The following is a 15,149-nucleotide window of genomic DNA, read 5'->3' on the forward strand; positions in this document are numbered from 1 at the left end:
AAAGGGGAATCTTGATATGATGGTCTAATTACGAAAGTCGCATAAAAATCAACATTATTGATTTTTATGCGACTTTCGTAATTAGACGACTCTCGGAATTACCCTAATACACCTTATAATTAACTATATTAAAGGATGTTTTACATTTCGTTATATAATTTAACCTGCCATAAATATCAACTTAGCTCCAAAACTAAGCAAAGCTTGTACTATGGGTGCTAAGCGACGATATACATACTTAAATAGATAAACACATACTTATTTACATAGAAAACATTCAGAGTCAGGAACAAATATCTGTGCTCATCAAACAAATAAATGCCCTTACCGGGATTCGAACCCAGGCCCACGGCTCAGCCGACTGAGCCAGACTGGTTGTAATCGTATTTTTTAAAAAGTATTTTAAGTAATACGATCCAAAGTTGTGCATACATTTGAGACGTTAGCCAACTCATAACTCGGTGTTAGTTTCGTAGGCACTGTCGCGGCGGCACGCTATCATAATAAATCCTATTAGTTGACACCCTGCTTACTCATTCCAATGTCCCTATTCTGATAATTCCCTACAGGAGAAAATACTCAGGTTCTTCGGGCATATCATGCGTTCTAAACAGCACACTCTCGAAAGGAACATTATGCTCGGCAAGGTCGAAGGCCGACGCTCCAGGGGTGGATTACCGCTAAGGTGGGCTGAGACCGTGAAGAAAGCTTGTGGTTCCATGCAGATGGCAGTCCATATGGCCCTAGACCGCGTCAAGTGGAGAGAAATCACTGTTGGTCACGATCCTCAGCCATGAGGGAACGACTGAGAAGAAGATTCTGATAGGGAATTTAGGAATCTTATTGGAATTTCACGCCTCGCGTGAATACGATTTTGAAGTAGGATTTAGAAATCGGACATCCTAAGCTTTCAATGTCAAGTGCTGCCAAGAAGGTTGGTTTTTAAAGGTTCTGCACCTCAAAATATAATAACGGAATCCCGTCATTTATAAATGTGAGAAGATGAATGTTACGTCACAAAAATCAATGGGACACGTGCATAAAGGTGTTTTGGCATAATCGTAGATTAAAGGTGCTAAGATGCCTCACTTGATAGCATAGATTAAAATATAAACAGACCGGTCCGGGTTTGATGACCGGTCTGGCCTAGCGTGTAGTGACCCTGCCTGCTAAGCCGCGGTCCCGGGTTCGAATCCCGGTAAGGTCATTTATTTGTGTGATGAGCACAGATATTTGTTCCTGAGTCATGGATGTTTTCTATGTATATAAGTATTTGTATATTATATATATCGTTCTCTCAGTACCCACAACACAAGCCTTCAGATTGAGTTTACCGTGGGACTCAGTCAATCTGTGTAAGAATGTCCTGTAATATTTATTTATTTATTTAAAAAGATCATACCATCCCATACAAAAATGTGACCGCCTAAGAACGCGCAAAAACTACACCACACATAGATGGTTCCACGTGCTGATATGCTGATAGGGAACACCAATTGCAGTTTAGCCACCAGTTACAGTGGATTTCGCTTTCGCTTGACCTATGATCGAAAGTTTTGCTCACTATAGATGAGGTCTTGGGGACTCAGATGGTATAGCGCTGGAGTAGATCCAGAGTCCGGTAGTTCAATAATCACTCAAGCAGTATGTTTTTCCTTTATAATTTATGCAAAAGCTATTGCAGATGTTTCAATGAACAAAAATGAATTTATGTCCTCATTCTAGTCCTAAAGACCTCGAAAGGTAACTAACTAATTTTACATAATTATTGCAATTCAGTTAAATTACAGTTATTTATTGTATTCACCTTACATATAGTGTATGTATAGTGTAAGTCTGGCTGCAACAATATCTAAACTTGTTACGAATGCATTGCAGTGTCCAGAATAAGGACGCAGCCCGTTCGGTCTCCGCAAAAAACCTCAACTCGTAGCAATTTGTAGCGCGCGCGCGATAAAGCCTTACCGCGACAGATTGCGAGACCAACCCATTTTATAATGGACTCCTTATTCCGATGCCTTTTGACTTGCTTAACGCTGCGAATGGAGTTATGATGGTGTGAATAAATCGAATGAGTGAGCTTGGTTGAAAGGATCTCATACGATGGACTGCCCGATTCGATTTACATACATACATACAATCACGCCTGTGTCCCATGAAGGGGTAGGCTGAGCACATGAAACTACTCAGGTTTCAGTGCCATTCTTGGCAAATAAGGGGTTGAAAGAAAACGAAACTGTGACATTACAGTGACAAGTTGCCAGCCTCTCGCCTACGCCACAATTTAACCCATATCCCACAGTCGCCTTCTACGACACCCTCGGGAAGAAAGGGGGTGGTGAAATTCTTAACCCGTCACCACACGGGCACGGGGATTCGATTTTTCTGCATCTAATATTTCAGATATGATTTAGCAGTGTCAAAATTGACGTCGTTTGTTGAAAAAATATGACTTTTGACGCTGATATATCGCTGATGATATATGAAATACTTTTCTTAAATTTGAATCGAGCAGGTATTCAAAAAATTTTTTCATGAGGTACATTTGACTGCACGATAAGCATTATTAGTAAAATAATCAGTTAAAAAGAAATACAAATGACTCAAAACTAAATACTGACTATAATAAACGATTTTACTCAACGTTCGTTCGTATCACAATGTGTTATTAGTAATATTATACTCACTATTTTCTAATTAGATTCATGCAGGGGATGACCGTTAGTTCGTGGTTAATTCGCTTCGCCTCATATGCAATGAATGTCCAAACTAAGGTAACCTGTCAAATAATAGAACACTCGCTTAGAGAAATGATCCATCGACTAAAAAATCATTTTCACCTTTCAAGATAAATACCCCTTATTCATACCTCCCTTTCCGACGTATTGGTGTGATAGAAAAGGACAAACGAACTTTACCGGCTTGATAACTTTAGAGTACGTTTATGAATAAGGGGGTTAATATCTACCGGGTGTTACCATCGACCGTCATTCGTCAACAATACATTCCAATTTCAAAAGTACAAACCAACAAACCATCTGCTTTATGTAAAATTGGTAACCATTTGCTCCTAACGAGTTGGCAGACCCAGACTTGGTAAACGCAATGTTCAACCCGACTGACCTCTTGCGACTACCACATTACATTAGTACCTACTTAAATTCACTTACTGTGTTGCATAAATGAGTTGACTGTGGTTTTCCATGAGATTTTCACTGTGCTAGATCTGCTTTGACCTAGACTGGTATTTATTTTATGGTAAGCGGTTGGGTTTAAGGGTTGGCTGCTTATAGCTTTTTATTTATTTATATCAAGCAGTTGCAAAAGTTTACTCGGAAAGAAAGTGATGCAGGCATGACCCTCAATTTTGAGAAATACAAGGCAAAGGACGATTAATAATAACATGAAAACCTACATTGCTTAAGTACTCCTGGTGCCTGATCAAAAGAGGTGTTGATAAAAATATCGGATTTTTAATTTGACGGTGTTACCTGTACATACATTATAAAATGTATAAGTCAGTGTCAGTATCAATTGACGTTTTCGATGACCAAATACACCTATTCATGCCTTGCAACCTTCACCGTTGGGCACTGAAACTATCGAATCAGGATTATTCGAGCTAAATTATGTGTGTGCTAACTTATTAATTTTAATAACAAAGAGGGTTTTTTTTTTTAAATAGAAGGTTAATGTTAGTTTTAAATAACTGTCGGTTGGTATGGAACATATAACGGAATACCTAACATTTAGTTAACGAGTGTGTGGGTATTTATGTATGCACTAAAATTGGCATACACCAAGCGAAATAATGATGTCTACTTTCTGGACATTTCCATACAAATTCGAACTTTAAAACGTACTCGTAGAGCGCTAAATTTTTCTTTGAAAACAATTTGTTTACTTTTGAAGGAATCTTTAGTTATTTTGTATGCATGAGATGACTTTTGAACTCCAGCTTCCTACAAAATACATTTATTTCCATGCATTATTATTTACAACTCTATTGCGACACGAAGACATAAAGTTTGCTCGGTAGCATCGTTTTCATAACTTATTTTAAATGTGGGTCGTAAGTTGACTTTAAGATGAAACGGGGGAAACGTGCAGAATATTTTTATTTATTTATCTTTTAACATCCTGAATTTAAAATGAAATCATTACACGGTAAATCTTGATATTTTTGAGCTGTTCCTAGTTTGTTAAAAGGCAAATTTTATTAACAATTAAACTAAAATTTAAATACATTAACGATGACATGACATGACATTATTTTAATGATGACATAATTGTATTATTCATAACGAGCATTAATATCTGTATTTTTTATTAATTAAGGATATAAAATAAAAATAATCTCTTATGAGTTATATTATTTTGAACATATTTCCGTAATTATTTTGATTAATAAGAACCAAAAACAATATTTTCATGGACTGTCAAAGACACCTATTTAGAGTGATAGATATTAGATAGATAGATAAAAACTTTATTGCATAAAAATATCATGACAAAAAAAAAAGAACTATTAGAATATTACTTAGGTCTACAGAACTAATTCCTAGCTTACTATTTGACAATAAAGACACATTAGTATTTGACAATTTAGTTTTTTTTGAGTGTAGGCTACGGTACATTTTAATATACGTTACAATAACGTAGGTACTCGATGTACAGAATACGCAGTACGCACATACAGGGTGTAACCGCTCTCATTAAAATCCAATCAACAACTCACAATTACCAATGTCACCCCACCACTTATGAGATTGATCCAAATCCCCACTTAAGTCAATGCCCCCTATAACGGTACCGGGCGTGGTTTGTGCGTCGGCCGCCAATAGCGCGCGCGCGCCGCGAATGATCTAAATGATCTAGCGTGCTTGTCATTTCGCGACCGCGCGATTGGCTGACGACCGGACGAAATTTGGAGCGGCTATGTAGATCATAAATGCGAATTTATGATATTAATATTCATTTAAACTTTGACCTACATATTTTTTGTTTAATTTATTTATGCATAACTTTGATGCTGTGAATGTTATTTTTATGACCCAATTAAAATATGATTTATCTCTTTTTTTACATCATACCAAAAGCAATTTTAGTTTAGTAAGAAAATAAAACGGACATCAGACGTCATAGACTACGTGCATTATGGTAGAGAAAGTAACGGGACTATCGGACGCGACCTTCCCACCCGGCCGCCTCGTGCCAACTGACAGATGAGCCAAGCTTAACCTCTGATAATAAGAGTGAACGGCGCAGCACTATAACCACGCGCCGCGTGCGAGCGGGACACACGACGTATCTTCTTCGTGAAGTGCAAGATGGGTTTACAGTCACACACGGACCACATCCGAGTGAGGCGAGGGAAACGCACGCGCAGGCGCTCGTACGCGTTCGATTTACGAATTCGCAACTTTTTTCTTTTTTAAACTGCGAGTATTTTTATGGACTTTTATTTTGATGAACTGATTATTGTGTTTTTTTGTGAGTGCTTTGTGTAAATATGGAGAACGAATCTTGCAGCTGAGTGGACACCGGTTTTTTTTTTAATTAAAAATCCAGGAATAATCGTGTATATAGACAGTCAACTTTTCAACAACTAAGGTAAGTGTAATAAATTATGTGACAAATATAATTGATTGAAAAAATAACTTGTATCAGCAACAGCACGGCTGTCCAAAATCAAAGCCTAGCAAGTGCATTTACCGAAATTTTACAGGAGAGGCAAACAAAGATTTTGTTAAAAAAAATTAGTACCAAAGACCTTTTTCTCACAAGACTTGGTTTTATATAAAGAAGTATAACTTGCTTTACAAGACAAACTGTTGAAACTAAATGTATGTGTCTATTTAGAACTTTTATGTGCCTTACTAACAATTAATTACAAAAAAAATAATAGTATTGTTTCGTCAATTACAAAACAAAAAGCTAGCAAGTGTTCTTACTAAGTATTTTAAATGGTTAATTTTCGCATTATCCCGGCATTTGCCACGGCTCATGAGAGCCTGGGGTCCACTTTGACAACTAATCGCAAGATTTGGCGTAGGAACTAGTTTTTACAAATGCGGCTGCCATCTTACCTTCCAACCCGAAGGGTAAGTAGGCCTTATTGGACTTAGTCCGGTTTCCTCACGTTTTTTCCTTCACCGAAAAGGGACTAGCAAATATCAAAATGTCGTTTCGTGTCTGATCACATTATAATATTTGTTTGATGGAATCATAATAACAAAAGGCAACATTATTAGACAATTAATTAAATTTTATGCATAAAACAAAAATCAGTCATCGGGTAAACAATAGGCTACTTGACCCTTTTTATAGTTTGTCTTATAGCATTACTTAATTAACGGAAAAAAAAATCACTATATTTTATTATGGCTTATAAACCGCAAAAAAATATTTTTAAAGAATACGTTTACGTAATATTTCAGGCAAAAACAACATCAGCCATGTCATCTATAAATTTTCTGTGAATGAAGTCATTCAGTGCGAAAACAACACTTTCTGACAATTTAAGTACGAGGCATAAAGGTATTATGTAATGTCAGCGATTGATTTGACATGAATTCTATGAGGTCACTACATGGCCGACAGAGTTTTCGGTGGCCAAAAAAAATTTATTCACATTTTTGAATTAAAAATACGTAGACATCGTACACATTTAATAGGTACCCAAAATATTACAGAAGACAATTATTTATTGTGCCAAATTAGATATGAGTCTAGTAGCCTATTCGGCTCCAGTTTAAAGATCATCCGAAAGGTCATTAATTGGCAATCGACTCCAAAAATCACGCCTTGTTTCTGGCATTAAAGGCACTAATTTTGCAACTAGAGTGTCTTTTTTTTAACACGATAGTTTCATATGTAACACACGCCATATACTGCACATCAACAACCTGTTACAAGCACTAGGTACTACTGGCAGTTATTCCATTAGGTAGATTGGAAAGGCATAATTGTTAGAACTATTTTAAGTTGCTGCCATCGTCAAATATATATAAGTAGGTTAAGTAGGTACCTTCGTAAAATAGATCGCAAAAATAATGTTTAAAAGCATTCCGAATGTTAATACCTAGATCCAAGCCCCATTAAAACATCACAAATAAAAAACCACAATTCAGCACCACAAACACTTTGCGATCGCCACACACAATATTAAATAAGTATAATATCACGGGCTAAAACAACGAACATAATGAGAATGACTATCTAAAAGTAGCTGCTAAAATTCGTCTCCATCGATCACTTTTATTCATCATGCGTCCGCGCAGCAGCGCAAAGTACGACAAACTAGAAACTTCAGGTTGAAACTCATTCCCTAAATTCGGATCCCGAACGGAACAAACGCGGGCGGGGGCGCGGGAACGGCGACCGTTTGAATTCAAACTTCACTCATTACTGACTTGCTATGTTTTATTTATTGTCATATTTGAATTCCTTGTTCAACCCTTCGGCAATTTTTAAAATTTAAAACCTAGTATGGGACAATTCCATATTCAAAAACCTAGTATGTTCCGTTTACAAACTCAGAAACCTAGTATAGCATGCACTTACTAGGTTTTTGGACTTGAAAATGTTACTTACTAGGATTTTGATTTTGATATTTGCATGTAAGATATGCACTTGCTAGGTTTAGAGGGTTCCGTAACTTTGATTCTAATTGAGATAGAAATACAGGTGTTTTTGCATTAGACGCAGCTCAAAATTTGAGGCTGATTGATTAAAAAAACGTATTTTGACAAAAAATGTCCCTTGCTAGGTTTTGATTTTGGACAGCCGAGCATACTGCTGATACTATATTATTTTTAATTTATAATAATATAGTAAATAGCCTTTAACAAAATATTATTATTACTAAACTGTATCAATGCGAACATGTAACCGCTTTAGATGGACACTAGACAGTACATCTTTTTATCGATTATCTTATCTTTATTACACGATTGGTACACGTGGGTCGTATCTATATCGATATCTGAGATTGCACTTATCGGGACATCCCTATTGTTTTAAAGTTAAGGGTACAGTCATAATTTAGGACATAGGTATTATAGTTATTTCAGTATGAATATAGAGTGTGATTTTTACTAATTTATAATTTCTACACTGGGGCAAGTACCACTTGTTTAGTAAATTCGTGTTTACTGAAATAGGTATACTATATCTTTTGTTGTATTTTTTTTATTGATTAAATAATAGCTTCTGAAAAAACATGTCCCATTACTAGTTGCCACGACCTCTATTCTGATCTTAATGAAGTTTTAATTTTAATTTATTTGTCAAGTTTTCATCATAAGTTTTCGACACTTTCCTAATCTTCAACCACTTGGAGAGACCACGAAGGGCCCTAGGCCCTTTCTTAATGAAGTTATTTTAAGTATAATGATGTTTTAACACATAATTATAATGTTTAAGAGATCATGTTCTATTAACAAATACCGATAGTAGAAATAGTAGAATGTAGGTAAGTTATACCTATATGACGTGGAATCTAATTAATTTCAAATTTAAGTTTGAATGACTTTTGTTTTCAAAATCCTTTCATGTTCTATTCGAAATACTACATGTACTTAGGTATTTGTTAATACTCTTATCCCTTTAATGGGTACCTATTCCTCAGGCTAGGATATTTACCTATGCGGTTGATCGTTTCCTAATTAATAAAATAATAAACATTTTAATACGTTATTTATAAGATTTCCAAGTTTTACATAGTTATATGAGTATGATAATTACGTATTCAACAATAACATTGATTTATTACTATGTTACCTGTTTACAATAAAACACACCTTTGAAGATGCTTCGCTACTCATTCATATCAACTTTTGATATCAACAACCTTGATCATGTAGTCAATCCATCTTATTTAAATGTTATCCTTACTCTAAACTGTTAATACACGTGTATAAAACCCGCTAGACGCATGTTTAGAGATGCGCCGAATATAACTTTTGGCAGAATACCGCCGAATAATCGTCATTCATCCTCGGCCGAATACCGAAAGGTTTTTTAAGTTATTTTGAGCGGCACTTTTTAAATTATAGACTGATTAAGGATTGACCCTAGTCACACCTAATGGAAAGTGAAGACAGATTCTATGATGGAGCTCACCGATTCAGTAGCCTATTCACTCTTTCTTTAAAGACATTTATAATTTAAGAGTAAGCCCATTTATAATAATAAAAAAAAAAAGAAACCATCATATATTATCAGCCCTTTATCGCTCACTGCCGAGCATAGGCTTCGTTTTATGAAAACTGTTGGCTAACAAAACAACGGACAACATAAGAAATTTGTTTTGTTGCTCAGAACTATAGAATATTTTTAAGAATAAAAAATTAAATCCACTATAATAATAAAATATTTTAAAAACAGAGAATGGGCTATGAAGGCTTCTTGTAATCTACAATTTTACAAGAACACGTTTTAATCTTAAATGTAACTTACGGTTTTTTTTTTTCGTTTTTGTTCAGTTGTAACAGATATTTTATGTTCGGCCGGATGGTAATGAATATTTGGCCGAACACCCAACATTCCGCTAAGCGGCCGAATTGGCCGAATACTAAATAGTTCGGGTTAATACCATCTCTACTTGATATTCATATGTATCATTTTTTCTAATCCGGAGTCAGATCCCTGACCCGCTTAATCAAACGCAATAAATATCATATGTGTTTGTGATCCCTCACATACGTCAAATATATCACACACATGATTGATTATACGTACGTATTTCCTAATCAAATTATGTATATATAGTATTACAAACTTAACTTTACCATTTTCGAAATGCGGCGCAGATACTGGGTTGAAGATATTTCTTCTTTTAATTTTTTGTCCAGACGGAAACATAATTTTGTATTGAAGACCTTGGTGCTTCTTTAGGTCATTATAACGCAATGTTATATTGACGCCAATTAATTTTGAGATTCAATTTGAGTTAATTAGTTTGCGGTTAAAAATGTCAGTCTGATATTTCTAATGACGCGAGACAAAAGATGTGCGTTATGAGTTTTTTGAAGTTGTTTTTTTGACTTGTTTTGATGAAGATGTAACTTTGCTTTTATTATTTGTTTTGGTTGACCGGATAAATATTATAGTAAGTTATATGGACCCCTTATGACATATATGATTTATTACATGTTTTTATTTGTAAAATAGAATATTTTACTACCACATTTGAATAATGAACTATACTTAATAAAATACGTATAGGTATGTAAGTGTAAACATCTTTGACATTATGAAATTACAAATACACATATTATGATAATGTCTTCGGTTACCGTGATAGTTACATTAGTTACTCATGAAATAAAACTATGGAAACGGATTATAATTTTTTGCACATTGTAATTTTCCTCAGTCACCCGTCAACCACGAAAGCTGTGTTCGAAACGTCATGATGAATTGTAAATTCATTATACGCGATATAATCCGTTTCCATAGTTTTATTTCATACACATATGATCTTATTAACCCTTTGATCTTGATACTTACATCCGTGATAGTAACTATCAATACAAGTAAGTATGTATCAATAATTAACTTATTATACGCATTGTTGAACCGAAGGTTTTTCCGACAGCCTTTATTAAAAGTCAATCACGTAGAACAATCTAATTAAAATGCTATGGTAATATTAAGGACTAGCACGAGGTAATACAATGAAGGACATTTAAAATGTCGTAGAACATTTTTTACGACATAAAACACAACACACAATGGTGGAGGAGATCGGACACAGAACGTGGAGATGGGCTGAGCACATTGCTCGGATAGACTATAGTCGCTGGGCGAAACTACTTCAGACCCCATAGCCGAATAGCATTTCTGCGGCGTTTGGCGTCGTAATTTATCTTGAGCGTTTGTGCATTTGGCTACGTACACTGGAGTGGAAGCCCGCTAACACCAGCGGTCGTGGCAAGCCGCCCCCGTGATGGGGAGATGACATCTGCTGACAAGCTGGCGAGAACTGGATGCAGATGGCAATGGATTGACTTTTGCGTTCCACGAATGGAGAGGAAGCCTGTCCAAAGACGGAAGTTTTAAAGGCTGCTTAGATACCTACTACTTTGTTTACAATAGTATGTCAAATGCTACCTGGTACCTGTAGGAACTAACAAGAGGGAAGCTGCAATACTCGCAACATGTGATTTTTTTTTATAAATGGGCTTCATCTTGGCCACAGACTAGCCAAAGGCAAAGACGTGGCCTACGATGGAGTTAGTTGGTACTGTTTCACGTACAACGATTTTTTTAAATGCATTTATGTTACTTTTAGGAACGTACGGGTTATTAAGTAACTCGAAATGTAGGATTTTAAGAACTGAAGTGGCCGTGGGTTCGAATCTTGGTTTGTACCGGGGGGAAAACGATGATTTCTAGATTGATGATATGCATCAAATAATTTAGTGTCTGATTAAAAGCTTTTTAATTTTATAACACTTTGTTGTTATCTTCAAAAATATGCAAGGACAAATTCCTATATGTATATAACGTATGAACCGCATGATTGGTCAACAAATTTTATTTTCTGTTCTCAATATTAGTAGCATAACGTTGACTAATAAAAACTCCTGACTGTCTGACCACAAAATCACTGTTATTTTGTTCCAATTTTCACCAAAACACAAAAACGAATATCACACACGCACAATATTAAGAGCACATCGTAACTATTGCGTCATCTGTGTCAAAATGTGGTGTTAATTTGTATCAGAATGGTTGCAAAATTTCCTTACATTTGACCTTTTATTCCGCGCAAAGTTACGGTAGACCGCAGGTCGTCATAATGCGTGGTTAGTGCAAGTTACTAGTAAAGATGCAGGCGAAAGTAGGTGCAGGCTTTGAACCTAGTTAGTTTACAGACATTTACTTATTTGTGACGACCACAAAACAAGTACATGTGTGTATGTGTGTGTATAAAAACGCGCTAGTGAAATTGACTTGGCTGAAGGATCTAAAGTTTCTGCGATTGTACCTAAGGCGCATATACACAACACTCGTTTTGCAGTAACTAATACTCGTTCAAACTTCAAAGTCGATGCCAAGACAAAATAGTAGTAGGGGCAGACTGATTCTTTCTTTCTTAAGGGTTGGTTTATCACCGGATTTAATCGTATCAGCCGACCTAGCCTAGATGAAAATCGTTGACGCTAGAAACCGATCAAAACAGTTTGGCTCTGTCGCTCGAAGGGCGATAAAGAGATAGATAGCAACGAAAACGATGTTATCGTAAGCGTTTTTGCATTTCGCTACATACCCAGATCATATGAAACGGTATGATAAATTATCTTATCCTTTTTGAAGTTAGTTTTAGTGTAAAATACTTAAATATCAGCGTTAATAGCTAAACCCTTAACTGAAACACTTACTTCATTTGATCTCTTAGACCTAAGTCTGCGTCTTCAGGTCAAACGTCCGCCTCAAGCTCACAGTAGAAAGTTTCGAAACGAAGGTTTTTACAATAGGGTGTGACCGTGGTCACAGTTTCACCGGTATTTATGGGCAATCTGCCTAGCCAAAGTGACAATTGTTGACGCTACACAGAAATACAGCCTGGCTCTGTCGCGCCACTACAGAAGAGCGATAGAGAGAGCTAGCTACGATTCGCTTACGAAGCGTAAGCAATTGTGACGTTGGCTAGGTACATACTCGTATGTTGACAACAGACTCGCTGTTTACGTGTTTGTTACTATGTCATTACCTTTGTGTCGTTTTATAGATAGTGCATCGTTTTGTATTGCGGTTTTAGTGAGGCTTAACCGGATGTGATCGATTCCTACCTCTGCTTGGACGGAGCGAAAACGAACTTAACGTTTTAACTTTGTCAAAATTAAATTAGTTTGTTTGAATGTTGTTCTACATCTCGTATTTTTCAATCCATTTTGCGAAAGCTAGTAATAGTTTAACTATATTCAAGGTTAAATTACTTTATCCACTAGTGGATAAAATGCGTTTTTACCCGCTGACATGAAAGGATGTGACGTGTTTCCGAGGTAGTGAGCGGAAATATAATTACATAATAATGTATTAATTCATTTCACTGGTTTGCTACGTTGAAGCCTATGCGATTTTTGTATGTTTTACAATTTACTTACTTACTACGCTTACGTAAGAGTAACAAAAATATGTGCATTACCGGATTTGAACCCAGATCATTAACATTTATAACGGCATCGTAAAATACATTACATTCTGTCTAATTAATAGTAACAGTTGAGTTATCTCACCGCCGATATATCACTAAAACAAGTCCAAATAGAAATCAGATCGGAACGATATGGCCCTTAATGGTGCGGGTTGAAAAAGACCTAAAAACCATATACCTGTAAAGAGTGTAGTACTTTTTGTGGAAAAAGGGCATTTTAAAATGTATAGTTAATTTATTACCGCACTTTTATAACGTGATGTCAATCATTAGACTAAAATAAAATCCTCAGCATTAAGGGAACGACGAAGAAGAGTCTAAAATAATATAGGTATTGAGACATTTATAGGTAGGTCTTTGTTCCATAGCTTCAATATGTTTACTTTTTCTTGTAATGTCAAAAAAAGAGTGTCAAGTTCCATTTATGATAAAATTAAGAATCTATTGCCTGTTTTTTGCAGCTATTTATAAATTTTCAAATTTGAAATGTCCTAGGCTGTCCTGTGACCCCGATTGAACATAACGTTTCTTTCAAAAATCTTAGCATAATTATAATACTCGTGCGAAAAGGGACAATTTCCTGTCAGCGTCCGATTTCTCGTAGCTATTGAATAGGCTATCAGAAGTATCAGAACGTTAATACCACTTTAATGAAAGGGTATTGATACTAATTAGATTCGATTGCTGTTTGATCAGCCAAGTAATTACTGGGTGCGAGTTAGTGCGTGAGTTTCAACACAGGCTACAGTAAACAAACAGTATGATAAATCTAATAAGATAAACAGCGCAGGTGCATGGCCTAGCGGCAAGAGCGTGCGACATGCAATCCGGAGGTCGCGGTTTCGAACCCCGGTCCTGCCAATGACTTTTAAGAACTCACGTGCGAAATGTTATTCGATATAAATTTGCCAGTCGCTTTTCGGTGAAGAAAAAAGTTAAAGAAAGGAAAACCCGACTAACCCTAACAAGGTCTAGTCACAGTATAAAATCAGTAATAATTCTTCTAACAAAATATTGCGCTGTGCGGTTTGTCCTTGAGTAGCGCTCAGCGCCAGCGAGGTGCAGAGAGTACATGTAGGAACGGACGATCGCGGTCGCTGGGATAACGTAATTGGAGGATGATGAGCAGTATGATAGATCTGATAGTATTTTGGGTAGCTAATATACTAGCAATATGTAGCATTTACTTCCCAGTTTTGTATACTAAAATGTAGTAAGTAATTATATTATGAAAAAATATATTTCCATAAAAAAAATATCTTAACCTCTCGTATGCCGAGATTATATTTTTTCATATTTTTTTTTTCTACGCGGATCCGCGTTCCGGGTTACGAGTTATTAAAATGCCTTACTGTGCTGCTAATATCCACTGTGATCAATTTTCTCCACACCGCACCGACAGAGATAGTTCCGCGCTGACATTTCGGATTTATTGTTTTTTTTTAATCACCACTTTAACCAAGGCCTGTATTTCCTGAATTCCCCGCATACCAGATACCTGTGATAAGAGTTTGACATGTTAACGAGCTGTTTACATTGAGCGAGTTTTTGTTTACAAAGTGTGGTCTATAATTGAAACGAGTACAGAAATAGTTGAGCTGGTAACCTTTATCGCTTGTAAAGTAGGGACCTTGCGCTGATACACCAAAAAGGACTGTTGTTTTTAAAAAAGTATACACCAACGACTTGGAAAACTAATAATGTTTTTTAAGCATTTGTAAAATTTGTAAAATAGAGTATAATTTAGAATAGGTATTGAGACTATTTTAAAGAAATGAAGCATTATTAAATAAACGCAGTATTACATAGTTATTTATGTAGTACGTAATTTCACAATCTTGGGTTAATTTCACAAACGAACTTTATCGGCTTGATCATTTTAGTGAACGTTTATGTATAAGGGGGTTAATCGGTGTCACCTCAACGCCTACTGTAGAGACGTGTTTGCAATGTAGAGACGTTGAACGCGTTGAAGTCTTTT

At 35.9% G+C, this 15,149-nt stretch overlaps 1 protein-coding gene across 1 annotated transcript in view; it reads left to right on the plus strand.

Moving 5' to 3' along the window:
• Window positions 1–5,442: 5,442 nt before the first annotated feature.
• Window positions 5,443–15,149, plus strand: part of LOC125231700 (protein embryonic gonad-like) — a 165,080-nt gene continuing 155,373 nt past the window's right edge. Inside the window, exon 1 of the mRNA XM_048137233.1 lies at window positions 5,443–5,613. The gene's annotated coding sequence lies outside the window, so the exon portion shown is untranslated. The remainder of the gene's footprint in view (window positions 5,614–15,149) is intronic.

The sequence above is a fragment of the Leguminivora glycinivorella genome, chromosome 12, assembly GCF_023078275.1.
Source record: "Leguminivora glycinivorella isolate SPB_JAAS2020 chromosome 12, LegGlyc_1.1, whole genome shotgun sequence".
In the NCBI taxonomy this organism is placed as follows: Eukaryota; Metazoa; Arthropoda; class Insecta; order Lepidoptera; family Tortricidae; genus Leguminivora; species Leguminivora glycinivorella.